Source organism: Monodelphis domestica, chromosome 4 (genome assembly GCF_027887165.1).
Source record: "Monodelphis domestica isolate mMonDom1 chromosome 4, mMonDom1.pri, whole genome shotgun sequence".
Lineage (NCBI taxonomy): Eukaryota > Metazoa > Chordata > Mammalia > Didelphimorphia > Didelphidae > Monodelphis > Monodelphis domestica.
In genome coordinates this window covers 42,072,192-42,088,645 of record NC_077230.1, presented here as the reverse complement: position 1 = coordinate 42,088,645, position 16,454 = coordinate 42,072,192, and the positions used below count along the sequence as shown (strand labels likewise).

The window sequence follows — 16,454 nt, the reverse complement described above, 5'->3', positions numbered from 1 at the left end:
TCTACAACATACTTGAAGGAAACCATCCAGCACAATATTTTAAGTTCTTTGTTTTTTCTTTTTTACTAGATTATATGTCAATATGATTTTTAATATTGGTTTTCTGGTATTCTGCAATCCATGTTCTGTCCCTCCTACATCTCCACCCTCCCCCAAAAGGCATGTAATATGAATTGGGATGTACATATGTTATAATATATTTATTTCCATGTTTGACATGTTGTGAAACAAAAATGTATATTGGTAAAAAATAGATTTTCTGTATTGGGCACAAATAAGAGGAAAGCAAAAACTCTATATTAGAATCAAAACATTTTAAAATAAGAAGGGAATTTTCTGAGTCACTTGCTACCACATTTCAGCTGGTGAGGTCATCTGTCCTCTGCTTTTGTTGTGGGTATTATTCATTCAGTCATGTCCAACTCTTCTGTCCATGAAATTTTGTTGGATACTAGAGTGATTTGCTATTTCCTTCTCCTCTGTTTACATTACTTTAATGAAAGACTTTATTATTCCATGAGAGCTCTAATATACTTGATACTTTGTATAAATTCTCCTCCCCCACCCCTCAGCTCAAATTCATATAATAACCATTTATTGTATTTAAGTTCGATTCATTGAGCAACTGGGAGTACAAAGACAACAATGAAACCATATTTGTTTTCTCACATTTTTTGGTAATATGAACTCCTTCAAGGCAGGGACTGAATTTTTGCCTCTTTTAAATATTTCATCCCCAGCTTTTAGCACAGTTCCTGGAACACATTAAATACTAAATAAGTGTTACATAAGTAAGCAAGTTGACTGACTGACTAGGGAAAATAGCTATGTTCATATGAATTTACACATAGTAATTTGGTGGTGGTGATGGCTAAACAGATGAAACATCCTATAAGGTGATGCTTGACCTGATCCTTAGAAGAATCTAGGAATTCTAAGAGATGAAGATTCAAACTGAGTATATTCCCAGCTTGGGGGAAATCCTATTTTAAGGATGCAAAGGCAGGGGATTGAATGTTGTGTGTGGGGAACTGTAAGTAGGGCAGTTTGGCTGGAACATGAAGGAGTAGAGTGTAAAGGACTTCAAATGCCAAATGGAGGAATTCATAGTTTATTTTAGAGGAAACATGGGCCCATTGGAACGTCTTGTGTAGAGAAGTGACATTGTCAGAGCTGTTTTACTCATTATGTAATGGAAATAAGCCTGAATTTTTTAAAGCTATTATGACAGAGAACAATATGTGGCAAGTCTTGTCAAGCTGGAAAAGCATGAAGAATGGGTCTGCTGATGTTTATTATTTGAAGATCAGTCTAGCTGTGCTCAGAAATGCATCACAAGGTTGATTATAGAGTGGTGATTTTTAAAAATTGTAATAAGCCATGAGAGGATTAGATAAGTTAATTACCTTACCCAATTGCAAAAGCTTTGGTTCCTTTATATATTGAAGTGTAAGGAGGAAAGCAATATAGAAATAGCTATGGCAATAAAAGGCAAAGGTCATCAACTCCATCTGATCCCTGAGATGTTGCTAGGTGAAATTATTGGTTAATTTGAGTTTCCGTGATACTCTCTTCTTTCATATAATGGGAGTAGAGAGAGTTGTAACACAAATCTAGATGTTTACTGGATTTTAGGAGTTTTCATTGAAAGGGAACAAGGAAGTCTGAAATAAAAGGGCTTTGATCTGAATAACTTTGCTGTGTAATATACACAGCAAAGACCATAGGCTTGAGTAATAAAACATAAAAATATACTAGGCGATTGCCCTGGGTGATTTTTGGTCAAGACAATATATATATATATATTTTTTTTTAATTAAAACATTATTTTACTTAGTCATTTCCAAACATTATTCATTGGAAACAAAGATCATTTTCTTTTCCTTCCCCCACTCCCGCCACCCCTCCCACAGCCAATGTGAAATTCCACTGGATATCACATGTGTCCTTGATCCAAACCCATTTCCATGTTGGTATTTGCATTAAGGTGTTCATTTAGAGTCTCTCCTCAATCACATTCCCTCAATCCCAGTAGTGATTCAGTTGCCTTTCTTCAGTGTTTTCACTCCCACAGTTTGTCCTCTGCTTCTGGATAGTGTTTTTTTTTTCTCAGAGATCCCTGCAGATTGTTCAGGATCACTGCATTGCCACTAATGGAGAAATCCATTATGTTAGATTGTACCACAGTGTGTCAGTCTCTGTGTACAATGTTCTCCTGGTTCTGCTCCTTTCACTCTGCATCACTTTCTGAATGTTGTTCCAATCTCCATGGAATTCCTCCACTTTATTATTCCTTTTAACATAATAGTATTCCACCACCAACATATACCACAATTTGTTCAGCCATTCCCGAATTGAAGGGCATCCCCTCATTTTCCAATTTTTGGCAACCACAAAGAGCGCAGCTATGAATATTCCTGTACAAGTCTTTTTCCTTATTATCTCCTTGGGGTACAATCCCAGCAGTGCTATGGCTGGATCAAAGGGCAGACAGTCTTTTATCATTGTTAGATTTAAAATAGTTTTGAGTGTTAAATAGTTGTAGATAAGAGAGTGGGAGCCATAAAATGTGAAAATTAAAATGTTTGGGAGCAAGGGAAATATATAACAATTATGACCGCTGAAATATGTTTTCTACTGTGTCTTGGTTTTATATAAATATAAGATGGTCGCCAGGGAATATATTCCCAATTTATGAATATGCCCAAGCCAACTGGGTTTTATAGAGAAATTTAATTTATAATACACTGATTAATCAATAGAAAAAGAGAGAAAGTAAGAAAGGAATAAGAATGAAGGGCCTCAAACCAATAAGGCCTAGACCTCAGTCCTAAGAGATAAATCAGTCAGTTGGTTTTATCACTCACCCAAGATCTCTCTAGGTAAGGCTTCTCATGCCAACCTCAGGCTCCACCTTCAAGAGAGCCTCCTTTCAAGAAATGTTTCCAGAGAATTCTCCTCCTGACTCCTCCTGAGTTCTCCTTCCACAGCCTCCTTCAAGACCTCTCCAGGAGCTCTCCCTCCAGGACCTCTCTCCTCTCAGACCTCCTTCAGAGCATCCACTACCCTCCCCCTTTCAGTCCTCAGACCCCACTCTCTTTAAGCAAACAATCTAAGTTCCCTTCCCTCAGTTCTCACATCTACCAATCACTGTCGATCTCTCCTCTGTGCCAATGGTGGCTCTAGCTTAACCCAGGACTGCCCAGAGGTCTGCCCCCTTTGCACATGTCTGTTGAAGGTCATATTCTCAAATAATTAAATCTTGATCTTTGCTGCAGCCCTCCCTAAATCCTGTTACTCTGAGTAGGGTGGAGATTGTAGTTTCCAAGACCTGGTTCTGTCATTCCAAGTATCTCTATTGTATCAATTCTAAAATCAATCATGACTCAAAGAACTTCCTGTTCTATGCTTAAGCATAGGTCAAAGCCCTTTCCATTGTTTAGCAAAAGGTTTCTGTCCTAAAGAAGTCTTAAGTAGGGAGGAGAAGGATCCTCCCATGCCAAGGAGTTTCATATTTCAATAGAGTTCTTACTATCAGTAGGAAATATTTTCAAGTATGAAATTTCCCAGTGGGGAAATTTCCAACATTCACAAGTCTAAGAAATTTTAAGGTTTACATCACCCTTTGGGTAAAGTTCCAAATTGCCCTCCAGAGTGGTTGGATCAATTCACAACTCCACCAGCAATGAATTAATGTCATGACTTTGCCACATCCCCTCCAACATTCATTACTTTCCTTTGCTGTCATGTTGGCCAATCTGCTAGGTGTGAGGTGATACCTCAGAGTTGTTTTGATTTGCATCTCTCTGATTATAAGAGATGTAGAGCACTTTTTCATGTGCTTATTAATAGTTTTGATTTCTTTAACTGAAAACTGCCTGTTCATGTCCCTTGCCCATTTTTCAATAGGAGAATGGCTTGATTTTTTGTACAACTGGTTTAGCTTTTTATAAACTTGAGTAATTAGACCTTTGTCAGAGGTTTTTGTTATGAAGATTGTTTCCCAATTTGTTGCTTCCCTTCTAATTTTGGTTACATTGGTTTTGTTTGTACAAAAACTTTTTAATTTGATGTAGTCAAAATTATTGATTTTACATTTTGTGACAAGGTTTTGAAATCTTTCCCTTCCCAAAGGTCTGATATGTATACTATTCTGTTTTCACCTAATTTACTTATAGTTTCCTTTTTTATATTCAAGTAATTCATCCATTCTGAGTTTATCTTGGTATAGGGTGTGAGGTGTTGATCCAAACCTAATCTCTCCCACACTGTCTTCCAGTATTCCCAGCAGTTTTTATTGAATACTGGGTTTTTGTCCCAAAAAAGGGGTCTTTCGGTTTGTCATAGACTCTCTTGCTGAGGTCACTTGCCCAAGTCTATTCCACTGATCCTCCTTTCTGTCTTTTAGCCAGTACCAAATTGTTTTGATGACTACTGCTTTATAGTACAGTTTGAGATCTGGGACTGAAAGGCCACCTTCCTTTGCATTTTTTTTTCATTATTTCCCTGGATATCCTTGATCTTTTGTTCTTCCAAATGAATTTTGTTATGTTTTTTTCTAGTTCAGTAAAAAAGTTTTTTGGAAGTTCCATGGGTATGGCACTAAATAGGTACATAAGTTTGGGTAGGATGGTTGTTTTTATTATATTGGCTCGTCCTACCCATGAGCAGTTAATGTTTTTCCAATTACTCTAATCTAGTTTTAGTTGTGTGGAGAGTGTTTTGTAGTTGTGTTCATATAGTTCTGGTGTTTGTCTAGGCAGATAGATTCCTAAGTATTTTAGATTGTCTAAGGTGATTTTGAATGGAATTTCTCTTTCTAATTCCAGCTGCTGAGATGTGTTAGAGATATATAGAAATGCTGATGACTTGTGTGGGTTTATTTTGTATCCTGGAACTTTAGTAAAGTTGTTGATTATTTCCATTAGCTTTTTGGTGGGTTCTCTAGGATTTGTTAAGAAGACCATCATGTCATCTGCAAAGAGTGATAGTTTGGTCTCCTCATTGCCAATTTTAATACCTTCAATTTCTTTTTCTTCTATAATTGCTACTGCTAGTGTTTCTAGTACAATGTTGAATAATAAAGGTGATCAGGGGCATCCTTGTTTCACTCCTGATATTATTGGAAAGGCTTCTAGTTTATCCCCATTGTAGATGATGTTTGTTGATAGTTTTTTTTTTTTATTTCTGATAGTATATACTTTATTCCATCTCTGAAGTCCCCACTTTTCTTTTTTTTTTTATTTAAACATTATTTTATTTGGTCGTTTTCATACATTATTCACTGGAAACAAAGATCGTTTTCTTTTCCTCCCTTCCCCCCCCCGCCTTTCCCTTTCCCATAGCCAACACATGATTCCACTGGTTATCACGTGTGTTCTTGACTCGAACCCATTTCCCTGTTGTTGGAATTTGCATTATAGTGTTCATTTAGAGTCTCTCCTCAGTCTTATCTCCTCCAACCCTGTAGTCAAGCAGTTGCTTTTCATCAGTGTTTTTACTCCCACAGTTTATCCTCTGCTTGTGAGTAGTATTTTTTTTTAGATCCCTGCAGATTGTTCAGGGAAATTGTATTGATACTAATGGAGAAGTCCATCACCTTCGATTATACCACAATGTATCAGTCTCTGTGTATAATGTTTTCCTGGTTCTGCTCCTTTCCCTCTGCATCACTTCCTGGAGGTTGTTCCAGTCTCCATGGAATTCCTCCACTTTATTATTCCTTTTAGCACAATAGTATTCCATTACCAACATATACCACAATTTGTTCAGCCATTCTCCAATTGAAGGGCATCCCCTCATTTTCTAATTTTTGGCCACCACAAAGAGCGCAGCTATGAATATTCTTGTACAAGTCTTTTTGTCCATTATCTCTTTGGGGTACAAGCCCAGCAGTGCTATGGCTGGATCAAAGGGCAGACAGTCTTTTATCGCCCTTTGGGCATAGTTCCAAATTGCCCTCCAGAATGGTTGGATCAATTCACAACTCCACCAGCAATGAATTAATGTCCCCACTTTGCCACATCCCCTCCAGCATTCATTACTTTCCATAGCTGTCATGTTAGCCAATCTGCTAGGTGTGAGGTGATACCCCAGAGTTGTTTTGATTTGCATCTCTCTGCTTATAAGAGATGTAGAGCACTTTTTCATGTGCTTATTAATAGTTTTGATTTCTTTGGCTGAGAACTGCCTGTTCATGTCCCTTGCCCATTTGTCAATTGTAGAATGGCTTGATTTTTTGTACAATTGATTTAGTTCTTTATAAATTTGAGTAATTAAACCTTTGTCAGAGGTTTTTATGAAGATTGTTTCCCAATTTGTTGCTACCCTTCTGATTTTGGTTACATTGGTTTTGTTTGTACAAAAACTTTTTAATTTGATGTAATCCAGATTATTTATTTTGCATTTTGTAACTCTTTCTAATTCTTGCTTGGTTTTGAATTCTTTACCTTCCCAAAGGTCTGACATGTATACTATTCTGTGTTCGCCTAATTTTCTTATAGTTTCCTTCTTTATGTTCAAGTCATTCACCCATTTTGAATTTATCTTGGTGTAGGGTGTGAAGTGTTGATCTAAGCCTAATCTTTCCCACACTGTCCTCCAATTTTCCCAGCAGTTTTTATGAAATAGTGGATTTTTGTCCCAAAAGCTGGGATCTTTGGGTTTGTCATATACTGTCTTGCTGAGGTTGCTTGCCCCCAGTCTATTCCACTGATCCTCCTTTCTGTCTCTTAGCCAGTACCAAATTGTTTTGATGACCACTGCTTTGTAATGTAGTCTGAGATCTGGGACTGCAAGACCCCTTTCCTTTGTATTTTTTTTCATTATTTCCCTGGATATCCTTGATCTTTTGTTCTTCCACATGAACTTTATGTTTTTTTCTAAATCAGTAAAAAAAAATTTTTGGAAGTTCCATGGGTATGGCACTAAATAGATAGATGAGTTTGGGTAGGATGGTCATTTTTATTATATTGGCTCGTCCTACCCATGAGCAGTTAATGTTCTTCCAATTGTTCAAGTCTAGTTTTAGTTGTGTGGAAAGTGTTTTGTAGTTGTGTTCATATAGATCCTTGTTGATAGTTTTAGATAGATACTGTTTATTAATTTAGGAAGGATCCTTGTATTCCTATATTTTCTAGTATTTTCAATAGCAATGGGTGTTTTATTTTGTCAAAGACCTTTTCTGCATCTATTGAGATAATTATGTGATTTTTGTCAGTTTTCTTGTTAATATGGTCAATTATGTGCATGGTTTTCCTGATATTGAACCTTCCTTGCATTCCTGGAATAAATCCTACCTGATCAAAATGAATAATCCTTGTGATGATTTGCTGGAGTCTTTTTGCTAGTATCCTGTTTAAGATTTTTGCATCTATGTTCATTAAAGAGATTGGTCTATAGTTTTATTTCTGTTTTTGGCCTGCCTGGCTTTGGAATCAGTACCATATTTGTGTCCTAGAATGAATTTGGTAGAACTCCCTCTTTGCTTATTATGTCAAATAGTTTGTACAGTATTATGATTAGCTGTTCTTTGAATGTTTGATAGAATTCACTTATGAATCCATCAGGCCGTGGGGATTTTTTCTTTGGGAGTTCTTTGAGGACCTGTTTGATTTCTTTTTCTGATATGGAATTATTTAATAATTCTATTTCTTCTTCTGTTAATCTAGGCAATTTATATTTTTGTAAATATTCATCCATATCACCTAGATTGGCATATTTATTCCCATATAAATTGGGCAAAAGAGTTTTTAATGATTGCCTTATTTCCTCTTCATTGGAGATGAGGTCCCCCTTTTCATCTATGATACTTTTAATTTGGTTTTCTTCTTTCCTCTTTTTTATTAGATTGACCAGTATTTTGTCTATTTTGTTTGTTTTTTCAAAATACCAGCTTCTCGTCTTATTTATTAGTTCAATAGGTCTATCACTTTCAATTTTATTAATTTCTCCCTTAGTTTTTGGGATCTCTAATTTGGTTTTCTTCTGGGGATTTTTAATTTGTTTGCTTTCCAGTTCTTTGATTTGCATGCCCAATTCATTGACCCAGTCTGCCGTTCCTAATTTGTTAATATATGAACTGAAGGATATAAATTTTCCCCTGAGTACTGCTTTGGCTGCATCCTATAGAGTTTCAAAGGAGTCTCATCATTGTCATATTCGTCAATGAAATTTTTAATTGTTTCTATGATTTGTTCTCTGACTAGTCAATTTTGGAGAATCATATTATTTAATTTCCAATTAGTTTTTTATTTAGCTCTCCTTGTACCCTTACTTATCGTCATTTTTATTGCCTTATGATCTGAAAAGGATGCATTCATTATTTCTGCTTTTCTTCAGTTGTATGCCATGACTTTATGACCTAACATATGGTCACTCTTTGTGAATGTGCCATGTGCTGCTGAAAAGAAGTTGTATTTCTTTTTGTCCCTATTTATTTTTCTCCATATATCTACTAACTCTAATTTTTCTAAGATTTCATTCACCTTTTTTACCTCTTTCTTTTCTCTTTTTTATTTGATTTATCTAAATTTGATAGTGGTATGTTCAGGTCTCCCACTAGTATAGTTTTACTATCCTCCTTCAATTCTACTAGTTTCTCCATTAGAAATTTGGGTGCTATACCATTTGGTGCATACATGTTGATTAGTGATATTTCCTCATTATCTATACTCCCTTTTATCAGGATGTATTTACCTTCCCTATCCCTTTTAATCATGTCTATTTTTACTTTGGCTTTGTCAGATATCATGATTGCAACTCCTGCCTTCCATCTTTCATTTGAGGCCAAAAAGGTCATTCTCCACCCTTGATTCTGACCTTGTGAGTATCTACTCACTCATGTGTGTCTCTTGTAGACAACATATGGTAGGATTTTGGATTCTAATTCACTCTCTTGTTCGTCTATGTTTTATGGGTTAGTTCATCCCATTCAAGTTCAATGTTATGATAGTCACTTTTGAATTCCCTAGCATTTTGATATCCTTTCCTAGTTCTGACCTTTCTTCTTGTGCTATGTCCTCTTAATCTAGTGGTTTACTTTTTGTCAGTCCCCCTATTCCCTTCCCTTGATATGCTTCCCTTTCTGGCCCCTCCCTTTTTTGTTCCCTTCTTGTTGTTTAGGGTCTGTTAGGTACCCTCCTCCCTCTCCTTCCCTCCCCTTTTTTATTTTTTTGAGTTCCCTCTGCCCTACCCTCCTTAGTTTCCCCTTCTTCCTTACCCTGTAGGATAAGATAGACTTTAAGATCCCAATGGGTCTAGATGTTCTTCCCTCTCAGATTTAATTTCACTGAGAGTAATATTTGGGTATCACCTATTAGCACTTTCTTCCTCTCCCTCTTATAAGAGTATTCTTCCCCTCCCCTTCCCATGTGTGTCTTTGTGTGACAAAGATTATTCCATTTATTTTATTTCTTAAAGTATCTCTTAGTACCGTCGATACCCCCTCATCCTTTTCCCACTAATTATTTTATAGCCTTTAATGCCCCAATCTTTTCTTATGAATGATTCTTCTATTTACTATAATAATGAAAACATTTTTGAGGGTTACAAATAACATTTTCCCCATATATTAATATATATAATCTGATCTAATTGTAGCCCTTAAGGAAGAGAGTTTGAATAAAAAAAAATAAAAAAGAGAAAAAAGAAGCATTTTTCTCCTTTTCCCTTTCTTTCATAATTACCTTTTCATGTTTCTCTTGATCTTTGTGTTTGGATGTCAAACTTTCCACTTAGTTTTGGTCTTTTCCTTACAAATACTTGGAAATCTTCTATTTTGTTGAATGCCCATACTTTCCCTTGGAAGTATATAGTCAGTTTTGATGGACAGGTGATTCTTGGTTGAAGACCCAGTTCTCTTGCTTTTCTGAATATTGTTTTCCAGGCCTTGTGATTCTTCAGTGTGGAAGCTGCCAGGTCTTGTGTGATCTTGATTGGTACCCCTTGGTATCTGAATTTTTTCTTTTTGGCTTCTTGCAGCATTCTCTCCTTAGATGGATAGCTCTGGAATTTGGCAATTACATTTCTGAGAGTTGTTTTCGGGTGGTTTAGTGTAGAGGGTATTCTATGAACTCATTCAGTGTTAATTTTGCCCCTTTGTTCAAGAATTTCAGGGCAGTTTTTTTGGATGACCTCTTATAGTATGGTGTCAAGGTTCCTGTTTATTTCTGCCTTTTCAGGTAGACGAATGATTCTTAAATTGTCTCTCCTTCCTGTTTTCCTGATCTGTCACCTTGTCAGTGAGATATTTTGTCCTTTCTTCTATTGTATCAATCTTTTGACTTTGCTTTATTAATTCTTGTTGTTTTGCAAGATCATTGGTTTCCAGTTGTTCAATTATGGTCCTTAAGGCCTGGTTTTCTGCTTTAGTCTTTTGGCATTCAGCTGTAATTTTTTGGTACTCTAATATAATTTGTTGATTTTCTTTTTGAATCATTTCCCACTTCTCTTTCCAGAGGGCTTCCAGCTTTCTGATGATAAGCTCCATCTGAGACTTTTCCAGAGCTTGTGGACAATTTTCATTTTTTTTTTCATTTTTGCCTTTCTTGAGTTTCATGAGTTTCATCCAGTATTTCCTCTGTAGCCTGGTTTTTTACTCCGTAAAAATTTTCCAGGGTGACAGCTTCCTTTTTTGATTTCCTGGAGCGATTTTGAGGATCCTGTGCACAGTTAGCCATTTTTTCTGGATGTTTTCAGTTCCCTCTATAGTCAGAAATCAGAGTCTGCCTGGGCAGGTTTTTTGTGTATGGAGTTAATGAGCAGGTTCTTGATTCTCCGCAGTCCTTTGCGGGTTTTCTTGCTGCCTCCCTCCAGGAGGTGCTCAGTGTCTGCCCTCTCTTGCCTGCCTGGTTTTCTGGTTTAGCTACTTTTGGGGGTGGGTCCCCTGAGTCCTAGTCAATTCCCAAGGACCCCAAAACGCTCCCTGTTCATTCCAGAGGCACTCCTGTCTCATTCCCTGGCTCCGGTGGGCGTGCTGGCTCTGGGCACCTGAAGTCTGCGTCCTCTCATGTGTTGGCATTTTCTGCCTATGTGCCTTAAGGGGGGGTGTCCCCTACTGTCCTAGTCAGCTTCCAAGGGCACAGATGTGCCCTCTCCTCACTTCAGAGGCGCCCCTTGCTCGTTTGTCTCAGTGTGGGCTGGCCCTGGCTCTGGCCCAGTAGGTGGGGGTAGGGGAGGTGGATCTGCTCATGTTTGGGTGGAAGCCCTTTCACTCTCTTATAGGCTGATAAAGCCTGATCCCATGCACCTTCATTGCTGCGCCCCGCTTTACAGCTCCTCTGCTCCTCTGATAAAGATTCTTAAGGTCTTTTGGGGTGATCATTGTTGCTGTATGTTGGGGAGAGTGAGTAAGTCATGTTTAGCTGGCTGCCATGCTTTCCCAGAAGTCAAGATAATATATTTTTGATGAAAAAGAAGTCCTAGATCCCAAGGGCAATTTCAGAAATGACAGCTGCTCTGTGAAGAATCAAGATAGAGAAGGTTATACCAGTTATTAAAAAGTCCTATCTTAAAGAAAGTAAAAATTTGGTTCTTAGTCTGGCTTTTTGGAGCAACACAGAACAAATCTGCTTCCTATTATAAATGAATTGTAGGATTAATCACTAGGGTCATCCCAACAGAAGCCTAGGCATTTTCTCATGTGAAAAGTAGACAGCCTTTTGCTTTAAAGTAAAGGAAAATAATTGGAATCAAATGGCCATTAGAAGCCTCAAGACCCGCTTCATAAGCCCTATTCCTTCAAAGGCATTCTAATTGCCTAGGATTACAGAAATGATTCTAATTTTCTTGATTTTGATTTTGGACATAGGGTTGAATACCCTGAGAAAGGAACATATGTGACTGATTGATTAGCAGGCATATTTTAATAATCATCTTTAAGTTCAAAATTGTTGTGAGATGCATGAGATTGGTGAGATTTTGAATTGGAGACAGAATAACCATGTTCTCCAAAGTAACTATATATTAACATTAAATAGCAAGAGGATGTAAGATTTTTACCTTATTTTAAAGAGTATAATATAAGCTGTTACAATTGTAAAATCAAAGAAAAAGATATAGACTTTTATATCTTTAATAAAAGATGTTTGGGAAATGGTCTTAAGGGTTCTTTTAAAGCATAAAATCTTTCACCCACTTCCTACTTAGTTTTTAAGGAATACATAAAAGGAAATTTTAGTAATAGCTTACGCATATATAGCAATAATTACCGTTGTTTTACATATACAGAAGATCTCAAAAGCATATTTTCAAATGGATGTTAAATATTATAAAAATAAACCTGGGATATATATTTAATTTGAAATAAATTCTTCCATCAACAAACTTAAAATAGGCCTCCTAAATATCATTAAAATATAATGGATACTATCAGATGCTATTTGAAAGGCCCTGTTGGATTTTTAGAAACTTCTAAAAGACATTCCATTTTTTTCAAGAAGGTATTTCTTCTACATTAAAGACATAAACATGAAGGAAAATATCTGTGAATAGTGGTGTTTTAAAAGTACTGTTTACATTTTCCACATTAATTCTACAACAAAATGTGATTTCAGTGAATCAGTTGCAAGCATTTATTAAGCACTTACAATGTGACAGGCACATTTAAAATTTTGTTTTTCAATTTATATGAAGAAACTATTTTTAACATTGTTTTCTGACATTTTGCAATCCAAATTATCTCCCCCTTTTTCCTCCACTTTCCAAGATTCTAAATAATCTATTATAGGTTATTCTATTGTTGCTATTTTATACATATTTCTATATTCCTCATGTCATGAAAGAAGATCGATATTATACATATTAGAAAAAACCTTTTTTTTCATTTTTAAAATTTTTTATTATTATTATTTTAAAAACAAAGATGATTAAAATAACTTTATGATTTCCTAAAAGAAATCCAGTCTCCTCTGCTCCTATTCAATTCTGGGCCCAACTGATTGTCCATTTGCAATTCCTGTCTTTAGCCTATAAACCTATGCTTATGAGATGAAATAACATATACTAAATATGGCACATTTAAATGAGTGGTGAAATCCTTGGGGAAAGTATTTCCTGTATTTGTTAGTTGTGTAGATATCTTGGACACTAGATTTAAGAAAATAGCAACTGAGTAGTTGAGACAATTCTATATCATAGATAGAGCTTTGTGACAAAAAGCTAGGAAATTTTCATTTACAAAACAGTGAGCATTTTGGGGGATTTTGTTTGTTAAATGAATTGGTTTTATATAACATGGTGTAACAGGATAATTCCAGACTGTTGGCATTTCATATTTCAACTACATTAACACAATGAAAATTTTAAAGTACTTTAATTGTTTCTACAAATTCCACGAGTGAACAACTGCATTGGAGGTGTCATCCTTTTCCATGAGACTTTCTCTCAGAAAGTTGGTGATGGCCGTCCCTTTCCCAAAGTCCAAGGCCAAGGGTGGTGTTGTGGGCATCAAGGTGGACAAAGGTATAGTGCCCCTGGCAGGGACCAATGGGGAGATTACCACCCAAGGTCTGGATGGGCTAGCTGAGCGCTGTGTCCAGTATAAGAAGGATGGGGCCGACTTTGCCAAGTGGTGTTGTGTGCTGAAGATTGGGGAAAATACACCTTCTCCACTTGTCGTCATGAAGAATGCCAGTGTGCTGGCCTGATATGCCAGCATTTGCCAACAGACTGGCATTGTCCCCATTGTGGAGCCAGAGATCCTCCCTGATGGAGAACATGATCTGAAGTGTTGCCAGTATGTCCCTGAGAAGGTTCTGGCCGCTGTCTGTAAAGCTTTGAGTAACCACCATATCTATCTGGAGGGGTCCTTGCTGTAGGCTAACATGGTCACTCCTGGGCATGCTTGTACCCAGAAATATTCGCATGAGGAGATTGCAATAGCAACCGTGACTGCCCTTTGCTAGACTGTGCCTCCTGCAGTCACTGGTATCATCTTCCTATCTGGGGATCAGAATGAGGAGAATGTTTCCATCAATCTCAATGCCATCAGTACCAGCCCCTAGCAAAAGCCATAGGCCCTGACCTTTTCTTATGGCATGCCCTGTAGGCATCTGCCCTCAAGACCTGGGGTGGAAAGAAGGAAAAACATCCAGGCTGCCCAGAAGGAATATGTTAAGTAGGTCTTAGCTAATAGCCAGGCTGCTCAAGTCAAGTATACTCCATCAGGAAAGTGAGGAGCTGCAGCCAGTGTCCTTCTTTGCCTCTAACCATGCCTTCTAAGTCAAGGCCTTCCATCTGGGTATGCCGGAACACTCCAGGCCATCTGTCACAGTCCAGGAAGAGGCTGAGATCCCAGAGCTTAGTGCGGATCTCTCCCATCACTCCCAACTTGTGTCGTGTTGTTGCTCTGTGGTGAATCTAGCGACCCCTCCTCTGCCCACTTTTTCCAATAACAACTATTTAACAAGGAAAAAAAAACCCTAAAAATAGCTATCAAAATACAAAGCATTTAAGCCCTACTAAACTCCAAAGTGACTACATTTTAAGTGGGGGAGGCTATTGAACAAAAGCCGTCTTGTCTTATAGACCCAGGGCTGGGAAACGTTCCCAAGTTCAGATCGCCTAACTCCGGCTGAAGTCAGCCCAGTTTCTAGCCATGTGGCCAATCCATTTCTCCAAGAAGGACATTTGTTGCAAACTTCTCCTCGTTTTAATATAGTCTCTGAATGTTTGAATCCAGGAATCTCGGTATATTGGTAATTCATGAATTTGGAGGAGGTATCGCTTTCTCATCCTCATCCTCATCCCCAACCCAGATGGAAATCTATTGCATTCCAGGCTGGAAGTCCTTGTCTATCCATTGGGATTCTGCCCGCTCCTGGAGGTGCGGAGTGCTGGAATTTGTGGCGCTTTGGCTGTCTTTGGGTGCCTCAGTGTGTACTGCTAGCGGATGGGCCAGTGGCTTCTTGTGTGGGGCATGAAGCAGTTCCCCCCAGCCCCCATGGAATGTGCTCCCCTTGCTTTCATTTTCCTAGTAGTCTCTGGTGATGGGCTGTTTCCGGCTGCCTTTTGGCACCTCAAACCAAGCAGAAGCAGATATTGTTGCCTCAGGCTGTCTGGTAGCTCACTGGGCTCTCCTTCTCATTGCTGGTCTGGGGCTGCTGCCCAGCGGTGTTTCATTGCTCCTGTCGGTAAGCTGTCTTGTTGCCTCAGGCCACGTGGAAGCACTCTAGACTGTGTCCCCAAGCAGCCTTCTGGGGTCTACTTTCCCCTCGGACCCAAGGGATCTGTGCCCTTTGTCTTTCGTTTTTGTTTGTTGTGAGGGTTTGGGGGAACCGAGTCCTTTACTCACATGTCTTAGTCCCCAGCATTTTTTTCACAGCAATCACAGATTTTAATGTTCAAGAAAAATTAAGTTCAGCATACACAATTAAAAATATAGGAAAAAGGGGGCAGCTGGGTTGCTCAGTCTATTGAGATCCAGACCTAGAGATGAGAGGTCCTGGGTTCAAATCTGTCCTCAGACACTTCCCAGCTGTGTGACCCTGGGCAAGTCACTTGACCCCCATTGCCTAGCCCTTACCACTCTTCTGCCTTGGAGCCAATACATTGGCTCCAAGGCAGAAGGTAAGGGTTTTATTTAAAAAAAAAAAATATAGGAAAACTATAGGAATATGTCATACAGACACGAAGCTTCCAATTCAGCAATTTTAGCTGCTTTTAGAATGAAGATTACATATCAATACAGTACATTTTATAGTCTCCAAACAACTTCACTTGAAGTTTTATACTGATTTATACATCTTTTCTTTGTATTTTACACTTTCCATCTTGCACACTTGATTAACTTGTGTTGTTTTACCTTACTTATGGCAAGAAAAATTTAGCAAAATTATATGCTTATTTCCCTTTTATTAAAACATGAATGGATGAAAATGCTTATGCATATAGAACTCTTCAGAAAGTAACAATGAAGAACATGCAGTTTAGTGATAGGGGTAATTAAATATAAAAAATAAATCATAACCTCCATCGGAGCCTTTTATTGATCTAAGCCACCTTTCCAAGTTTAGAATATTTCAGATGCAAATATTTAAAAGACGAATGAAAATGTACATTATAAAATGATAAAAAAAGATAGATTGAAGGGAAAAATTAAAAAAAAATAAATAAAATGAAACAACTGATTCTGAATTTAACCAGTTAAAACAGTAGATGTAATTTGGAAGATTTTTACATTATCAAATGATAAATACAGAAAATAGAAAAATATATAGGTTAGTAATAATAAAGCTGACTCACATATATTACTATACTCTTGCTTTTAATTCTATATATCAAAAGATCAACAACTATTTTGACCCATGTATGAAAATGAAATACCAGTAAACTGGTTTATATAAGTGAAATATTTCTAAGTTATCTCCAGTTTGCATGCTCTGTCTTTTCAGAGGGTTTTGACATGTAAAGTTCCATTAAAGCTTCTTTTTTCTTCTCTAAGAAAGTATGTGCTT

At 37.4% G+C, this 16,454-nt stretch overlaps 1 pseudogene; it reads left to right on the top strand.

The window, feature by feature from the left end:
• Positions 1 to 11,084: 11,084 nt before the first annotated feature.
• Positions 11,085 to 14,220, top strand: LOC100013193 (fructose-bisphosphate aldolase A-like; annotated as a pseudogene).
• The last annotated feature ends 2,234 nt before the right edge of the window (positions 14,221 to 16,454 follow it).